The sequence below is a fragment of the Hyperoodon ampullatus genome, assembly GCF_949752795.1.
Source record: "Hyperoodon ampullatus genome assembly, chromosome: 18".
NCBI lineage: Eukaryota > Metazoa > Chordata > Mammalia > Artiodactyla > Ziphiidae > Hyperoodon > Hyperoodon ampullatus.
In genome coordinates, this window is record NC_136931.1 from 9446230 (window position 1) to 9463057 (window position 16828).

General features: G+C 44.9%; 1 protein-coding gene across 1 annotated transcript in view; it reads right to left on the reverse strand.

The window, feature by feature from the left end:
- Positions 1 to 16828, reverse strand: part of WWOX (WW domain containing oxidoreductase) — a gene marked incomplete at both ends in the record, with an annotated part of 983966 nt that overhangs the window by 121545 nt on the left and 845593 nt on the right. The window lies entirely within an intron of this gene.

A 16828-nucleotide genomic window follows, 5' to 3' on the forward strand; every position in this document is an offset into this window, starting at 1 on the left:
GGTTCCAAGAAGACTGATATCTGCCAGGTGAGTGATCACTAAACCCGGTTCCATTTGTCTGATCCTCCCTGCAGTTTGAACTCTCTTCCCCCGTCCCTTCCTTATTTGAAGGGGACAGTCTGACAGACGGCCCGGGACCGATGCCAGGAGCTCTGCAACCACTCACGCCTCTTCTGCTGCCTGGCTCTCTGACCTTCTACACGCCATTTATTTTGTCTGTGCCTCAGTTTCTCCAACCCGAAAAGAAGAATAATACTGCTGAGGGAACAATATGCGGGTTAATGAGGTAACAAGGACATGCCTGAAAGCACTTTGAGCTCCTTGAAGAAACAGCTATAAAATAGGGGTCCATTTCTCCATCTCTTCTCTCCTCTCCCAAGAAATAAAACTGCCAGAGGGAGGGGAGACAGCTCTGTTGGGGTAAAGAGGGAAACAAGGGGCAGACAAAGGCAACAGGCGTTTCTTAAGCAAAGATCACCTTAAAGTAGATTCCAAGGCATCATGAAACCTCTAAGAGGAGCCCCTGTTATGATAAAAAGAATCGGGGGAACGGAGAACGCTCAAGGAATTGGGAGGATTATTTTGCCTCAATTTGGGGACCAGAAATTGCCTCCAAGGGGCTTAGAAATAAGCCAGGACCGTGTCGCCCCTCCTCTGTGCCCAAAGAATGCAGGAGCTGACAGGGCAATCTGGCAAATCCCCTCCACAGCTATGGGAGAAAAACTACCCAAGGCACCAATCTGGTTTGCCCTGATGGCACTCCTGGGTACACACAGTGTAAACCTGTTGGATCAATAAATATTGGGCTCCTTTTAATGAAAGAAACACTATTATTTTCTCTGACTGCCTCCCTGATTGCTTCTTTAAGCGTTCTTTAAATGAGAGAGATTTGTCATTCCCTATCGGAGGTGTATCTTCAGATGGTCATGGAGTTTATACATTTGCCTTCGTACAGATTCTACACCCAGACTTTTAGAACACGTTTGTTTGTTTTAAGGATTTCAGATAAACTTTTTTAAAAGGGATACTCGAATACGGTGCGTTGTTGTTTGTTTGTTTTTTTTGTTGTTTCCTCCTTCGAATTCAGGAAATACAGATCAGAGGGGTGGCCAAAATGATAACGAAATATCAAGGCGATGCTTAGCTTTGAAAGCAGTCCCCTGGCGAGCTTGGGTGAAAATGAGGAAACGTGTTTTGTTACTCACAGGATTGAGGAGTGCGGAGGTGGGATGAAGTACATGTGCACAATTTACCATTTATCTGGAGATTAGGACGCTACTTCTGAGGGACTCTTGGGTACTCATTCATTCATTCATTCATTCATTCCACAGCATCTGTCAAAGTTCTCCCATAGGCTAGAGTGCTCTGGGGTGGGGTGGGGGGCAGGCAGGAGAGAAAATATCAGTGGCCTAAGGAAGAGGAACAGGCCTCATCAACAGCTGGTTACCCTTCTGAAGTTCATTCAAGTTACCACATAGGCTACAGTCCCTCCCTCGCCTCTGACAGGAAGTCTATGGTACGGTGACTGTTGTCGTGTTTGTTGTGGATGTCACCGGACCTCTGTGGCACCGGGCGCTGGAGGCCCGCTCAGAACATGAGAGGGGTCCGCTGCTCTGCCCGGTCTGGTTGCTGGGATTGTAAAATGGCTCCTTGTCATTTAAAAAAACCCCCAAAAAACAAAAAAAAGAGAGGGGGAAAAAAAAGCCTTCATACGAACTGCACGCCTAATTATTACACAAACAAAAGCTCCACCTAAATTAAACAGAGAAAAATATTGGGTCCAAATAAGCCACTGACTTTTTCTTTTTGATCTCATAATTAAAAGTGCTCATTATTTTAAATGAGGAAATACAAAGAAAAACAAACCCAGAGCCTCATCCCTCAAACACAACTATTGTAAATCAATTGGTATTTAGTGGGGGTTTTTTTTTCACTCCAATAGCTGCCTCTCCTTCCACTCTTTGTAAACCACGCCATGACATTTTGTTTTTATCATAGATGTAAACATGTAATTTTTGCTCGGATTTTTTTCCTTTAGAAGTGTCATGCTTTGCCTTGATGTAGAATAGTCTATTGAATGGCTATCTCACAGTGATTTAACCAACATCCTAGCATCTTTCTTTATAGTATAAAGTAGAAGACAACATTATACTTTACATTTTAGGGCCACAAGTCATATGTCCATCAGTGAGGATGGGCACTACAGTGGACTGAAACCCAGACTCCACTCCTATGGCACCAGGGAGCCACAGAGGAATGTATTTTAAAGAACATTTACATCAATTCCAGAGAGATCTCCAAAACCTGTCTTCTTTGTGTCCAGTCCTAGGGAAGTCACGTTCCTGAAATGTACATACATCTGTCTGTTTCCATCACAACTCATTCCCTGCCAACCATTTCTTTTACTGGACAAAGGACCTCACTAGATTGAATGAGATCAGGCTAAAGGCCAGTTACAGAAAGCAGTCAGCCTCTTCCCTTACCTGCTGCTGAAACTCACAGACCTGGCTCCAGAGGAAAGAGAGCACGATGCATGGGTGATGGGCACAGTCTGTGTGCTGGTGAGGTTTTGATGAACATGGGTTCACATCCCAGTCCTATGGTGACTGATCATTCAGGGACAACAAAGTGACATGACCTCTAACCTGATACATATTAAATAAAGAACAGGCTAGGTGGCTGCCACGTTGCTGGTCTGTTTCCAAGCAAGCCAGCACAACTGATTCCTTGCCCCTAAAGGCTTCCCTCTCTGTGATCTCCTTGGATTTTAATACTGTGAAAGCCTTAATAATAGGTAGGCTAAACACACATGTAATGAATCCCAGTCGTCATAAATAGCTCCCTGCACCCAAGAAAACAAAGGAAGAAAACTCTCACGGCACACAGAAAACCTCCCTAATTCAGAATACCTGAAAGGGAAGCTGATCTGAATTTTGCATTTCCTTTAAAAAAAAAAAAAGTTGTGCAGAAACCCTCTTCAGAAAACTAAGTTTTATCAACCAAAGTCCTTACGTGAGTTGCTTAAACGAATAGGTGAAAATATCCTTGAATGAGCAGGAACTTCTAAAATGTCCCAGGGTACTTTAGCACTGCTTTTTCGCAAAGCGTAGACTTCTCCAGATTGTTCTGGAGTCTTCTTTGTTTAGTAAACACTTTCTCTTAGGTGAGTCCACAGGTGAACCTGAAGCCTGGTCCTGAATCGGAAGGATCATAAATTCCCAATTCCATGAATGAAGATTGGGTACCATGGGCACCCTATGGGGGAGAAGGTATATGTTGTTACCACCTACCAGGCTTCAAGTTCACTTATGCTCACAAAAGCAATGGAAGGCAGGAATGAGATAACAAAAAATTCTAACACTGAAGTCAGCATGTAGCAAGAGGTGAGCAGAGAAGAAAAAAAGAGCCATAGCATTCTTTAAAAAAAAAAAAAAAATGCCCCGTCTACTACTGACTAGGGTAGTTTTTGTTTTTGCTTTTGTTTTTTGTACTGTTTTTCTTTTATAGGAAAGTTTGGGGTAAGGATATTGTTATAGAATTGGTGGCGGGCCTTTGGCAGAACCAAATAAAACTCTGGAGGGCCTCCCTGCCCCACGGGTCTTCCAAAGACCTCCAAAGCAGGGCAGAGCCCGCCCCTTGAGAGCCAGTGGCTCCTCTGAGTAGAACTCCCGGGTCTCTCCCATTGGCCCCGTTGGCTCTCCTAAGCCCTGCTGAGCACACACCTGCCCCAGGACCTTGGTATGTGCTTCCCCCTATGATCACCTATGTATGCAGGTCTCTGTTTGCAGGCAACTCATCAGAGCGACTTCTCTAGACTCTCACAGCCTCTTGTCTTTCCATCCTCCGTCCTCTTAATAGGTGTAGATTACCTTGACAGCCCTTTTCTTTCCCTGGCATGTCTTGTTTGGTTTAATATCTCTTTCCCCAACTAGAATGAAAGCTTCCTGTGGACAGGGGCTTCGTTTGTTCACAGGTATATCACCAGGGCTTTACACATCGAGGGCCCTCGAGAAACATTAGTTAACTGAGTGAACAAACGAAAATACAAACGAATGAATGGATACATGAACTGTATACATCTATACTGAGGGTGCTCTGAGACACATGTCAGATCACACACACACACACACACACAGAGGCACATGCGGAATGGTTAGGGACAGCACCTAGGAGGAGAGGATGGTAACCTGAGCCTACCCGCCTCAGACCCACCAAGTCAAGAAACGACTCTTTCTGTGCCTTCCAGTAACATTAATTGTTGGTCATAAAACTTCAAAGAAACAGATATTTATAGCTTGATTCAAGCCTTTTTTTCCACACACACTCACCACAGCACTTTCCAACTCAGTTCCCATGAGCACACTGCAAACAGCCTCCTGCCCACTTCCTGTCGAGGCCAGTTCCTTAACTGCCTCAGTCCTGAAGAAGCTCTTTTTTTATTTTCCAGCGTTCATATCTTTCGGTTTCTCTTGGGTTTTCACAGTTGGGTTTTTTTCACTCCTTTTCTCAGGCGCCCGAGCCCCCAATGAGCCGCCCCCGCTGCAGCAAGACAACAGGGTGAGGAAGAAAGAATAACCCCGATGAAGGGAAAATGTTCCTTTTCAAAACATCCTTCCCGGCGGGGGGGGGGGGAGGGGGAGGGGGGAGGGGCGGGCGGGGGTGATGGGCAACAAGCCAAGGCTATGAAGTTTCACAAGCGCTGGGCGACCGGAATGGTCATCTGTTTACCCAAGCCTGATAATCTGAGGGACTGGAGAATATCCAGTGGAAGTGCACCCATTGGAAGAAGTAATTCCTGTTTTCATTTATAAATATCGGTACCTTGAATATTCATGACAGTGATCATTTATTGTCAGCCCTTTGCCCAAAACTTCATAAATATTATTTCTAATCACCACAAGGATCGTGTAGATGGTTAACTGATATCTCTGTGTGAAACAAGAGTAAATAAACTCCAAAAAGGTTAAGAGATCTGTCACACAGCTAGAAAACAGCAGAGCTGGCCTCTCTATCCACACACGCTGTCTTCCTGAGGAAAAACTGCACCCGAGTTCTTTTTTTTTTTTTTTTTTTTTTTGCGATACGCGGGCCTCTCACTGTTGTGGCCTCTCCCGTTGCGGAGCACAGGCTCCGGACGCGCAGGCTCAGCGGCCATGGCTCACGGGCCCAGCCGCGGACGTGGGATCCTCCCGGACCGGGGCACGAACCCGCGTCCCCAGCATCGGCAGGCGGACTCTCAACCACCGCGCCACCAGGGAAGCCCTGCACCCAAGTTCTTGATGAGGGGTATTGGTAGCATGGGAATTGTAGGAATTCTCTAAAAGAAAGGACACGTACGTGTCCTAATTCAGATAAAACAGAATTGCCTCCATTCCTGGTAACAGCTACATTCAACGTGCACTGAGTTTATCATATACTCCCCTCATTACATTAAACGTCAGGACACACACACACACACACACACACACACATTTTCAGTATATTCCAACGGGAAGCATCCTTTGGGAGAGAAGTGATCAATAGGTAGGTTCAGCTTTAAAGGAGATCAGACTGTACCTGGGCTTCCTACTCACACTGCCGTTTGGGGGTCTCTGAATTCTCTTGCAATATTTGGAGTCTATCTCAGGTGGTCCTGGCGGCCCACGATAGGTACCGATTGTGGCAATTAGTAAGTACTGTGTGGTTCTAAACACAGACCACGTGTCTGACAAGTGAGGTACCCACAGTGAAAGGAGCCCCTCTGTAGATGTTATCATCTGAGAAAAATGAAAACTAAAGTGGTCTCCACGGGATCGAGTTAGAAAACCCCTTTTACTTTCACAAAGAAACCCCCAAAGAAAACACTGCACTGCTTTACGCTGTCATTTTTCTGACTCTGCACACGTGCGGTCGCCCAGATACTACTTGCTCCAGACCGTGAGGTCAGCCTTTGCGTATCTACCAGTGGAGGATAAAGCAGCTCATCGGGACTGAACACCGCCAGACCTACTGTGCTCTGCAGACCCTGCCCTTACCTGATCTGGACCTGAACCTGAGGCTCACGCGGGAAACCCCAGCTGCAGAATTCCCACCACTGTATTGTTTTCACATCGCTGAGCTGAGAAAACATCCAACGTCCTGTGATACCCTGCCTCCTCTTTACCTTAAAATGTCCCACGCACAGGCTGTGCTAAGGATTCTGAGTCCAGGTTGCTTGGAGGCCACCACTTGGACTGTGCCCGGTTAGTCCACAGTCTGGCAGGGGACCAAGGATATGGCTTGTGAAGAGGAGCTGATCCCACCAGAATTTATCTTTCAGGAATCTAAGGGGGGCAGTAGTACCAGAGGAGGTCATACTACAGAGCGGGGGTCAAAGAGGCCGGGATTGGGATGTACAAGTCAAACTTCAGAGCAAGCAGAAGTGACGAATAAGTGGGAGGAACTGGAATGGAGAAGAGAAGCCAAAGGAAGCTGGGACATGTGGTGGAGTCTCAGACTAAAGATTCATGAACACATCCTCTGAGATCTCCCTACGTCTCCCTGGGTCCAGGACATCCTGTCCTTTCCAAGGCCTAACTGCTCAGCATCCCCCATGGACACGCAAACTTACAAAGAGCTGCACATTATGTGCAGTGACTTGAGCGATCTCCTTGTCACCAAGAGAGCAGGGAACTTGCCAAATTCCAGAGAAAGTGCTGCTAGAAATAATCTAAGTCTCCCCTTGCGGTGGGACCACAAACTCAAGGACTAGAGGCCCCTGCCATGGGCCAACAGGCAGCTCCAGGTAATTCTGCTCTCCATCCAACATGAAGTCAAATCCCCATCACTCAGAGCTTCTTGTCCAGCAAGGAGTCTTGCTCTGGCTTCCTGCCTCTTGGCCAATTTCTTCCCAGATTCTTCTTCCAACACAGGGGTAAGATGAGGAATCTTAAACCTGTTACTCCAGCCCAACCCAGCTGGCTCTGAACACTGAGAGCTTCCTACAAACCATCCAACTGGACCGTCAGACGTGATGATGCTTGCTGAGATAAGCGTTCTTTGACATGTGAGTGGCTTTTTTCTCTCCTGTCCGTTCTAGCTCCTTCCTGCCCAACTCCTCTGAACTTAGGAAGAGCCAAGCTTTTCTGAGAACGTTCCAGATGTCTACGTGCTTCATAGACTTCTGGCCAGGAGAAAGAAGCAGCAGCCCACGTCCCTCTTAAAGACCCAGTCCAAGGGCTTGAAATCATGGAATTTCCCCAGGCTGTTCGATAAAGCTCATGAATTCACTCCTCACCAGGACGCCTGCTCTCTTACCTCCGAAGTACCACTCTCCCTTCCTTCCCACCCCATCCAGTGCCTAGTAGGGGGTCTCAGGGGCCCTCTGAGCTGTCTTCAGGAGGCCAGCTCTGCCCCAGGAATCTGCCTTTCCTGGGCTGTATATCTCCCGCCATCCTCCCGTTCAGACACGAGGCTTCCCATCCTCTGCTGAGCCTGGAGTGGAGAGAAATGACTTCTAATCTCACAAGACACATAAACTCCTTATCCACACCCTAAAGTCGAGCCTCAACACGCAGAGGAGCAATGAACTCATTAGTTTAGAATGTGGATGGTACTGACAACAGGTCCTGATTCTGCTACCAGTTTTGATAAGTTAATTTTCTTTCAGAAAGTGAACTTCGACAAACTTGAGCTCTAAATATCTTAACATTCTTAGAACGTGTTAAGAACCATACGTACGTACCAGCAGAAGACATTCCTTTATCTCTCTAAGCCTGCACTGCCTGGCACAAACTTGACCTTTCTATACTGACCAAATCCAATCAATAAGAACAATAATTTGTAACAAAATCTCAAATTTGCATTTTTGCTCTCTACCTTTGGAGTTTTGCAAGTAAAATCGGAAGAGTTCAAAGTGGTACTACCTTCTCAGAGAAGGCCACTAACATTTATTACCTACCACAGGCTGGGAATTTTCATATTCTCAAAGAGAAAGAAAGTGGCAATGTGACCATTTTAAAGAATGTTGAGGGCTTCCCTGGTGGCGCAGTGGTTGAGAGTCCGCCTGCTGATGCAGGGGACGCAGGTTCGTGCCCCAGTCTGGGAAGATCCCACATGCCGCGGAACGGCTGGGCCCGTGAGCCATGGCCGCTGAGCCTGCGCTCCGTAGCGGGAGAGGCCACAAAAGTGAGAGGCCCGCGCACCGCCCCCCACAAAAAAAAAAAAAAAGAATGTTGAGAACTGGCCGCAGAACAGATTGTTAATTCATTTTCTTTTTTACTGACAATATTTCTGCTGATACTTCTGAATCCCTTCTGAATGTTGGGGAACCGTAATTATTAAGTAATTAAATGTAGAATATGATACATTTTTCTAGGTATAAACAGTTATTATCAAGATGGTATAACTCTGTAATCCAAATTTTAAAATTAGTTCCACTTGGATTATTTTTCCCTACCAAACCTTGAGCAGAATCAATTTACGGAGGGAAAGCTACATTTCCAATGGAATTTCCATTTTAGTGAGTTAGATTTCTATGTGTGGAGCAGCAAAGGAGAAAAACACAGAACCTGAGTCTGTGCCCACATCTGCCCAAGGAGCTGGGAGGCTGAGAAGCTCTTTCCCAGAGCTCAGAAATGCAGACCGCCCAACGGGAACCTCTGGGCCCCAGAAAAGCATCATTTGCACACCAAGTGTTAAGACTTGACTCAACCCCGGGTCGCTTCTTTGGCCACAGTGGTCACCATCATGGCCCAGAAAGCGGCATGTTGGGGCCAGTCACTGGGAAAATCTGAGAGGCCTGCAGAGTGTGGTTTGAAAGAAAAGAGAACCAACAGCGCTCCCAAGGGAGCCCAGAGAGAGACAGAAAGCATTTCATGCATTTGTTCTTAACCGTGTACATCCAGGCATATTTACATGTCAGTATACGAGCAAATGAATAGCTGAATGGGTAAACGAAAGCATGTTTGATTTTCTATCACTTAAAATACACTCCTTTATTCTTTCTAGAAAAGGCAGCAAACCCTAACTCATGGGGCTACTGAGAGGATGAAAAGGGATGATACTTACAAACTGCTTAAGATAAGCTGGTGGCACTATGCGTTTTAGGAATTATTTTATTTTTATTACTTTTTGGGTCTTATTTATTATTTTTTAATTTTATGACTTCTTTTTGCTATTATTTTTTGATCTCCACATCATATCTGTATCTAGATTTATACCTCTATATGGAAGGTTCTTAACACAGGGAGTCAGCGTCCAACCCAGGCTCTTTTGCCACGATTCACTGCTTTGTTCAAGGTGGCCCACTGCGTGCCGAGAGCCCCCCCAGGGCTGTGGCCCAGCTCTCCCTGGGGCTCCTGAAACAGCCCCTTCCTGTTTCTCTCTGGCCCCTCAGACATTCTCCACCACAGTGTAAATCAAGAAGTTCGTGGCGGTCTGGTTCTGCCTGTGGTGCCTTAAAGCTGAAGCAAGTGGTTAACCGATCCAGCCCCCAAAGAAACTACAGGGTGGGCTCCTGATGCGGAGTCAGAAATTCTTTCTATGAAAATGCAAAGCACAGCCTCATAAAAGAAACCCACCGCAGGAAGATGAAGAAACGTCAGTTTGCATTAAAACCAAATAGGAACATGAACATTTTAACCATCTGGCAGAAGACCTTCCTATATGGATACAGAAAAGTTGCCAAGGAGTTAGATGAGAACTCCACAGGGCTCCCCTGGTGCCTTAGTGAAAACTTTGAGCGAATTCCGGTGTGAGTGATCAGTTTACTGTAGCAGTACATCCCCTCTGTGCCATGCAGGTGTCTTTGTTTTACTTTGAACCTCACTGTCTTATCATGCATGAGAGCCTGGAATACATTTGGAAGGAGGGCAAAGTCACAAGCAGGCATAGCAGATGAATAAAGCAACCCTGGTGTGAAGTTTTGCAAGAAAGAAAAGGTTTGTATCAGGCAAGATAGGTTAGGTTCTGCTGCAATAACAAATAATTCCAAGATTGCAGTGACGTAACACAACAAAGGTTCGTTCCTCCCCCACCCCCCACGTCCAATAATGTTCAGCAGGAAAAGCCCTGTTGACTGTGGTCACTCAGGGACCCAAGACGTTCCATCTGGACATTGCTCCCTTGGTTGCTGGAGCGTGGGAAGGAGTCAAGGTGGAGGCACTGGCTCTTAAAATTTTCTCCTAGAAGGCACATCCATCACCTTCACTCGCATTGCATTGGTCAAAGCAAATCACAGAGTGGAACCTATTGTCAAGGGAAGCAAGGAAGTGCAGCCCTACCCTGTACCCTCAAGCTTGAGAACCACAATGTTTGAGACTAGCCGTAATGACCCGTATGGGGCCCCCCAACTCCTGAGTGCCTAATATGTGCTGGGTTCTTTATTTATTATCTTGTCTAGACTCATAACAGAGATGAAAATGGCCAGAAGCAATAGGTCCTGAATTCTAGTGCTCTATTTTTTTGTAGGAGTTTAGGGAGCCCCCCCTCCCCGCCGCCACTACTCTGATATAGATTTCAAAATTTAAGAGGTAGCTTCTTGTATCCCTGGTCTCCCAAAATGAGCCCCCCCGCCACCGAACTTGTTATTATGCACATCTGCCACCTACTATGTGTGCCACGCTGGACCAACCACTGACCTTTATAAGCCTCAGTTGCAAGGATAAAGTATCCAGCTGAAAGTACAAAGAAAATGCTCAACAGATATTATCCTCCCAGCCTCCCATTCCCACACCTCCCTTCTCAAAAGTTTGCATGAAATGAACAATTCTGCACTTGTCATATTGACTGCAGAGGTGTCCATAAGCCCCAGTAAACCTCTAAAATACCAACGTGTGGATCTGAAGTAGCCTGTGCCTATTTTTATGTGGCAAAATCAAGAGTGGGGCCTTTCCAGTTTGCTAGGGTTTATGAAAACAGTTATATGAACCACAGTGATACAACCTATGAAGATGGGCCAGGGTGCCTGGCCATAGCTCGCCTGGGCTACTCTGCACATCCCCATAGGTCTATAAGAAGGTCAAAAAGGAGCCATTTCTGAGCTCCTGCTTCTCTCAGCCTTGTGCAGGGTGATCTTATGGTCCTCACCTAATTTAATTTTCCTAACAGATCCAGGCAGTTTGTATTACCTCCATTTTACAAATAAGGAGGTAGAGGCCTGGGAACTCAGCTGAGGTCCCCAGGTAGTAAGAAGAAGAAGAACTCAGTCTAAATCAAAAGTCCTTCTGACTCCTGAGCCTGAGTCCTGGCTTTTCTATTCCTGCCTGCCTTCCCCTGAGATGACACATGTTAATACTGCTTTTGATTGTGCTTAGTATTGTTTCAGATGATTGTCAGGGAACTGGATTGGTCACAACCTCCCCAGTGCTTAACCCACTAGCTGGTGCTGAGTTAAGAGGTGCTAAGGCCTGAGGATTCTAGTCGATGATGCTATATTTCCACCTGGCATCAAATAGCTTCACTCCAACAGACTGATTTTGACATAAACCACACTCCTGGGCTTGCGGAATTTCTCACGAGTGGTCTTCGGTTCTGGGGCACGAATGTGATATCAACCACGACCCTTTGCAGTTAAGCCAAACCTTGAGGTTTTGATAAGGTTTCACTCTGAGTGAACTTGCCAATCAGAGTGAAACTAGGAGAGAGAAAGGGGTCTCAAGCCATAGAAGTGGTAGGAAGCAATCTGCTTTGTCACTCAAGCACAGCAAGGCTTCTGCCATAGACCAGAGGCAGCCAGACAGCGAGAGAAGCTAGCATGAGAGCAAAACTACTTATGCAAAACCTGTACTTCGCAGGGTCGACACGCCTGCATCTTAGTCTACTGGCTGCTCCCCACCTTGGGAATTGCCAGGGATCTCAATCCATTGATACAGGTTCCATTCAAAGGTAATGTGATGAGAAAAGTCTTGACCAATGAGAGGCTCAGAGAGAGTCAGATTCTTGTCCAGGGCTCCACCAGAGAGCAGACTTGGAAAGGTCTGATTCCAAAGTACACGGTTCCACTACACTACTTTCCATGGACCGTATCACTCAAAACTGACCATAACCCTTAGCGGTAGGTCTCATTAACACCATCTGAGGAAACAAAGACTAAGAGAGGGTAAGCGACTTGCTCCAGCTCTCACAGCTTAGTGGCAGAGGTTGAGACAGCATCATTAAAACAGAAAGTAAGGCGTCCATGTTGGATGAAAGAGCCTATTCCAGCTTGGTTCTAAGAGACGGGCCAGGAATCATCACAGCTGGGTCCTACCGGGCTATAAACGGTTCAGCGTCCTTCATCCACCATGTCTTTTAATTACATTCAACCTTTTAGTTCAGTCCAACAAAGGCTCATGAAGTTTTCACATGAGGCTAGGCACTGTGCTAACGGCTTGGGGATGTGCTCCTTGAGAAGGCAAATTCTACCTTCCAAGTCGCTCAGAGTCTCCTACAGTGAGATGGTCAATGGATGTATATGGTACTGCACAGTCAGGGTTAAAAATGGAGCTCTGGACAGCGTGCAAAGGGAAGCCAGAGGAAGAAAGCCCGGTTGGCATTCGTGGGACACCCCTCAGAACTTCCACGGCTCTGCCATCACCACACTCACCTTTGCACACAACACACCAGCACATACCATGTGTGCATACTCTCCTTCCTGAGCCATGAGAATCAGAAAGTGATTCCAAAGTCATGCATGGCCAGAAGCAGACCCTCCCATGATGTTTGGTTTGCAAGTAACAAAGCCCAACCCAAACAAAGGGGAATTTGTCCATCTATGAGATGCAGGGAAGAGTTGAGTAACCATTGGAAACGTCAGGGAGGGAGCAAGACCTAGGCAATACTGGAGCCAGGGACTCAGTGGTCTGCATCTCTGCCTTATCTTCTTCCTACATAGCAGGAAACCCAAGGTTTATAACACAAAGCTTCCACCAATGGAAAGAGATTGAAATTCCCCAGTTCTAAAACCCCGGCCAAAGGGTTTTCTCGGTTGAGCTTGCGGGCAGGTGCTACAGCAGGGACTCATCAACAGAGTTCAGGTGAGTGAGGCCAGACAAAAATGACACCTGCCAAGGAAGCCACAGGGAGAGCAGGCAGGAAGAGGGTTTCTAGAAGAGGGGAAACAGGTGCTGAAAGACAACCCCATAAATGTCCACATGAACACTTGAGAGAGGTTTTTGTAAGAAAGGTCCAAAACGTTCGTGAACATTCCCTGCACTTTGCACTGGGCTTTCTTGCAGGAGTTTGGGAAACTGCAAATGTCAACCTTTGAATTTTTTTTTTAAAAGAATCCTATTAGTAAATGATAATAAAACAAAGGAATTTGGGGAAGTCATTATTTATTATCTCTAATATGCTATTGGTGTTGGTATTTCATTATATTTCATCATAGGTCCTATGAGAGATATGAATCCTCTGGTTTAAAAAAAAAAATTGGGACCATTTGAGGACACTGGGTGAGGTCCTTTCAGCAACAATGGAACTTTAAGTGCTCGACAATTTGTATGCTGTTGGTATGTAAGCACGGAGACTCACAAACCCCACAGCTGCATGTTTACAGTTTAGACCATCTCTGTGAATTGCATCCTTATGTTCTGTATTTTAAAAGGCCATTTTCAGCTCCTACTTAGCTTCCACTCAGAAATACCATTCAAATCAGGTTTGTGCGCATGCATGTATTTTTTTCAATCCACACAATGTGAGGACTGGCCACGGCAATTTTCCCCATTGTGTTTGCTCTGGGGACCCTGTTCCACGTGGCAATTCAGAATTCGGATGTTTGTCAAAATGCAAGGGCCCTGTTTGATCTTTGGTACATTTTAATGGTGGACATGGATGTGTAAAAAATGAAATGAACAGGTTTTAAGTCTCTGATTTCTGCCAGGAAGCGTGTCCAGGGCTTTAGAATTCAGTTTATTATGGAGAAGCACAGGGCTAGGTGTTGTACAGCAGTGGGTCAAAACCCTGGCTCTACCACCGTTTCTCTGAGACTTGCGCAAATGATTACCCTGAACTGTACGACACTGATGAAAGTTGACCATTTTTACCCACAGAGATGGCAATTTCAAATGGTTTGACCTAACAGTTCACCACTTTAAGCCTCATCTGTAAGATGCGAATAATAATACCACCTAGCTCTTGGGATAACTATGAATAGGACACAGGATAATATATGTAAAGTGGTAAACACGGACGTTGACACATGATAAACTCCTGATACATTTCAGTCACTGTTGTCATTGTTGCTGTTGTTTTTACACACATTAAATAATTTCATCTTCATAACGACCCTGTCTAGTAGGTATTATTGTGCCCATTTGGCAGGTCAGGAAATGGAAGCAAGAAGTTATAAAGAACTTGACCACACAGTGACACAACCAATAGGTGGTGAAGCCAAGCTTTAAATTCAGTTTGACTCTAAAGTCTGTGCTCTTTTCACACGGCACCTAACTTGTCACGCATGCAGATAGAAGCATTGTGACTCAAAGTCACGAAAAGGGTGGGCAGGGCTGGGTCCAGAGGCCTGAGCACACTGAAGAGGAAGCTTAGACACAGCTCTCGGGCTTGGAGGCTGGGCTGGAGAGTGACTGAGCCGGTGGTAATATTTTGCTTCTCTGAAAAAGATGTTATCTTGATTCTCCCAGAGATTCACAATAGCTTCATGGAATTGTGATGAAGAAAAAGGGTGAGAGCGAATCTTTTGTGAATGAAGATGAAAGGGCTACATTTCTGAGTTTCCAAGAAGGCCCAGTAGATTGTAAGAAATCAAGTCATCCAGTTACTAGGAAAAAGTGATTCTTTTACTTAGATTTCTGTAAAGGGAGGAAATACGATATGTGTGGTTATAAATAACCCACAAATTTCACTAAAATGTGATAGCTCATTCCATAATATAAAGTTGGGATGTGCTTCATAATAGCCCTTTGAGAAAATTATGCTCAATATATGCTGGTGGTATTCACTGAGGGATTTCAGCAATACATCAGTGGCTCAAATCTTTTGACCAGAGATTCAATTTTCAAGAAACATTTTCAAGAAACTAGTTTTACATATAGAAAAAAAAAAGCACTTTGACAAATATTATAATGTTGACAATTGGGAACTCTGTGCTTTATCCAATATGAGAGTTGAAGTTCACTAAAGTCTGCCATTTACAGTCCAAAGCAACAAGAAAAATATAATTATGAAAAATAATATAGCTTTTGATATAGTTGCAGTAGAAAGAAGCAGGCTGTCAAGGTGTCTGTAAACTATGTCTAGAAACATCTTCCTGCTTTAATTTCCTTACCTGTAAAATGGGTATAATAATAACCTGTCGGACAGATTTGTCATGAAGATGAAGTTATTTAACACATATAAACCATAATGACACAACAACAACAATGATGGCTAAAACTACATTATAAACAAAAACTTATGTATAGGCAACAAAAAAAAAAGGCTGAAAGGAAATACTTCCAAGTCCTAAAACTTTTAGGTTAGGGTGGTGAAAGCAAAAGAAGTTTTCCCTTCCCTATTTTTTGCTCAGGTCTTGAATGTATATATATTATTTTTATAGTGGACAAAAAGATAGATTCGGAATAAGTAACTCTGTTGTCCAATGGATCTCCAACTTTAGGGTTGACAAGAATCACCTAGGATGCTTGATACAGATGCAGATTCCTGGGTTGCACCCCCAGAGATTCTAATTCAGTCGGCTGCCATCTCCCAAGTAACTCAGGAACTATATTTTGAGAAACACTGTTACAGTGAGTTTCAGACAGAGTAACGACTATTACAGTTACATAGGGATTTTCATATTGAGTTTCTCTGGAGTCTTGGGGGTTCCAAAGCAGTGAAGAGGAATCCAAACAAGCAGAAGTTGGGAGGTTTGCAGCTTCCCACTGAAAATGATGCCCTTCACTCGTATCTGTTGTATATGTTAGATTTTGGCAAAATATTTAGCTGCTTTTTTTTTTTTTTAAAGATTCTGCATCGACAAACCAAAATCAAAAACCTTAAAAACCATTTAACTCTATTTTCTGAGTTCAGAATGGAAATGATTACATCAGCATTTGATTTTGCATATAACTTTGGGTGGAGGAACGTCTGCCCAAGATTTTTTTGGTTCTGTTTTTCATTAAGAAGTTTCAGATAGGTGGATTTTAAAGATGGCGGTGGTGAAGGGGGTTATTTCTTTTTTCTAATGCTGGTTAGAGACCACCACTAACCCCTAGATGTGCACTGGCTTCCCCTTAGCTGGAAGTGTCTTCTAAATTTCTCATCGTTTCAGCCCCAATTCATGCCAGAAAACAGCTACAGATATTCTGGTTCTAAAGACAGGCATTTGAAAACAAGAAATCAAAGACTCAGCATGTACTAAAAACTAGGATTATGTTGTAAGACAAATATACACGCAGAATCGAGGACTTGCTGGATCACTTAAGAAAAAAGGCCCGATGATGATGATGAAAAGCTTAGCTAAATTTTATCACTAATAATATTACAGTTTCAATAATAATAATAATAGGGACTTCCCAGGTGGCCCAGTGGTTAAGAATCCACCTGCCAATGCAGGGTTCGAGCCCTGGTCCAGGAAGATCCCACATGCGCGGAGCAATTAAGCCTGTGTGCCACAACTACTGAGTCTGTGCTCTAGAGCCCGCGAGCCACAACAACTGAGCCCACGTGCCACAACTACTGAAGCCTGCACGCCTAGAGCCTGTGCTCTGCAACAAGAGAAGCCACTGCAATGAGAAGTCCGTGCACCGTAACGAAGAGTAGTCCCTGCTTGCCGCAACTAGAGAAAGCCTGTGCGCAGCAATGAAGACCCAACACGGCGCCACCCACCCCCCCAAAAAAATAATAATAATAATACCCAATATGTGTAAAGTACTTGAATAGATTAAAAAAT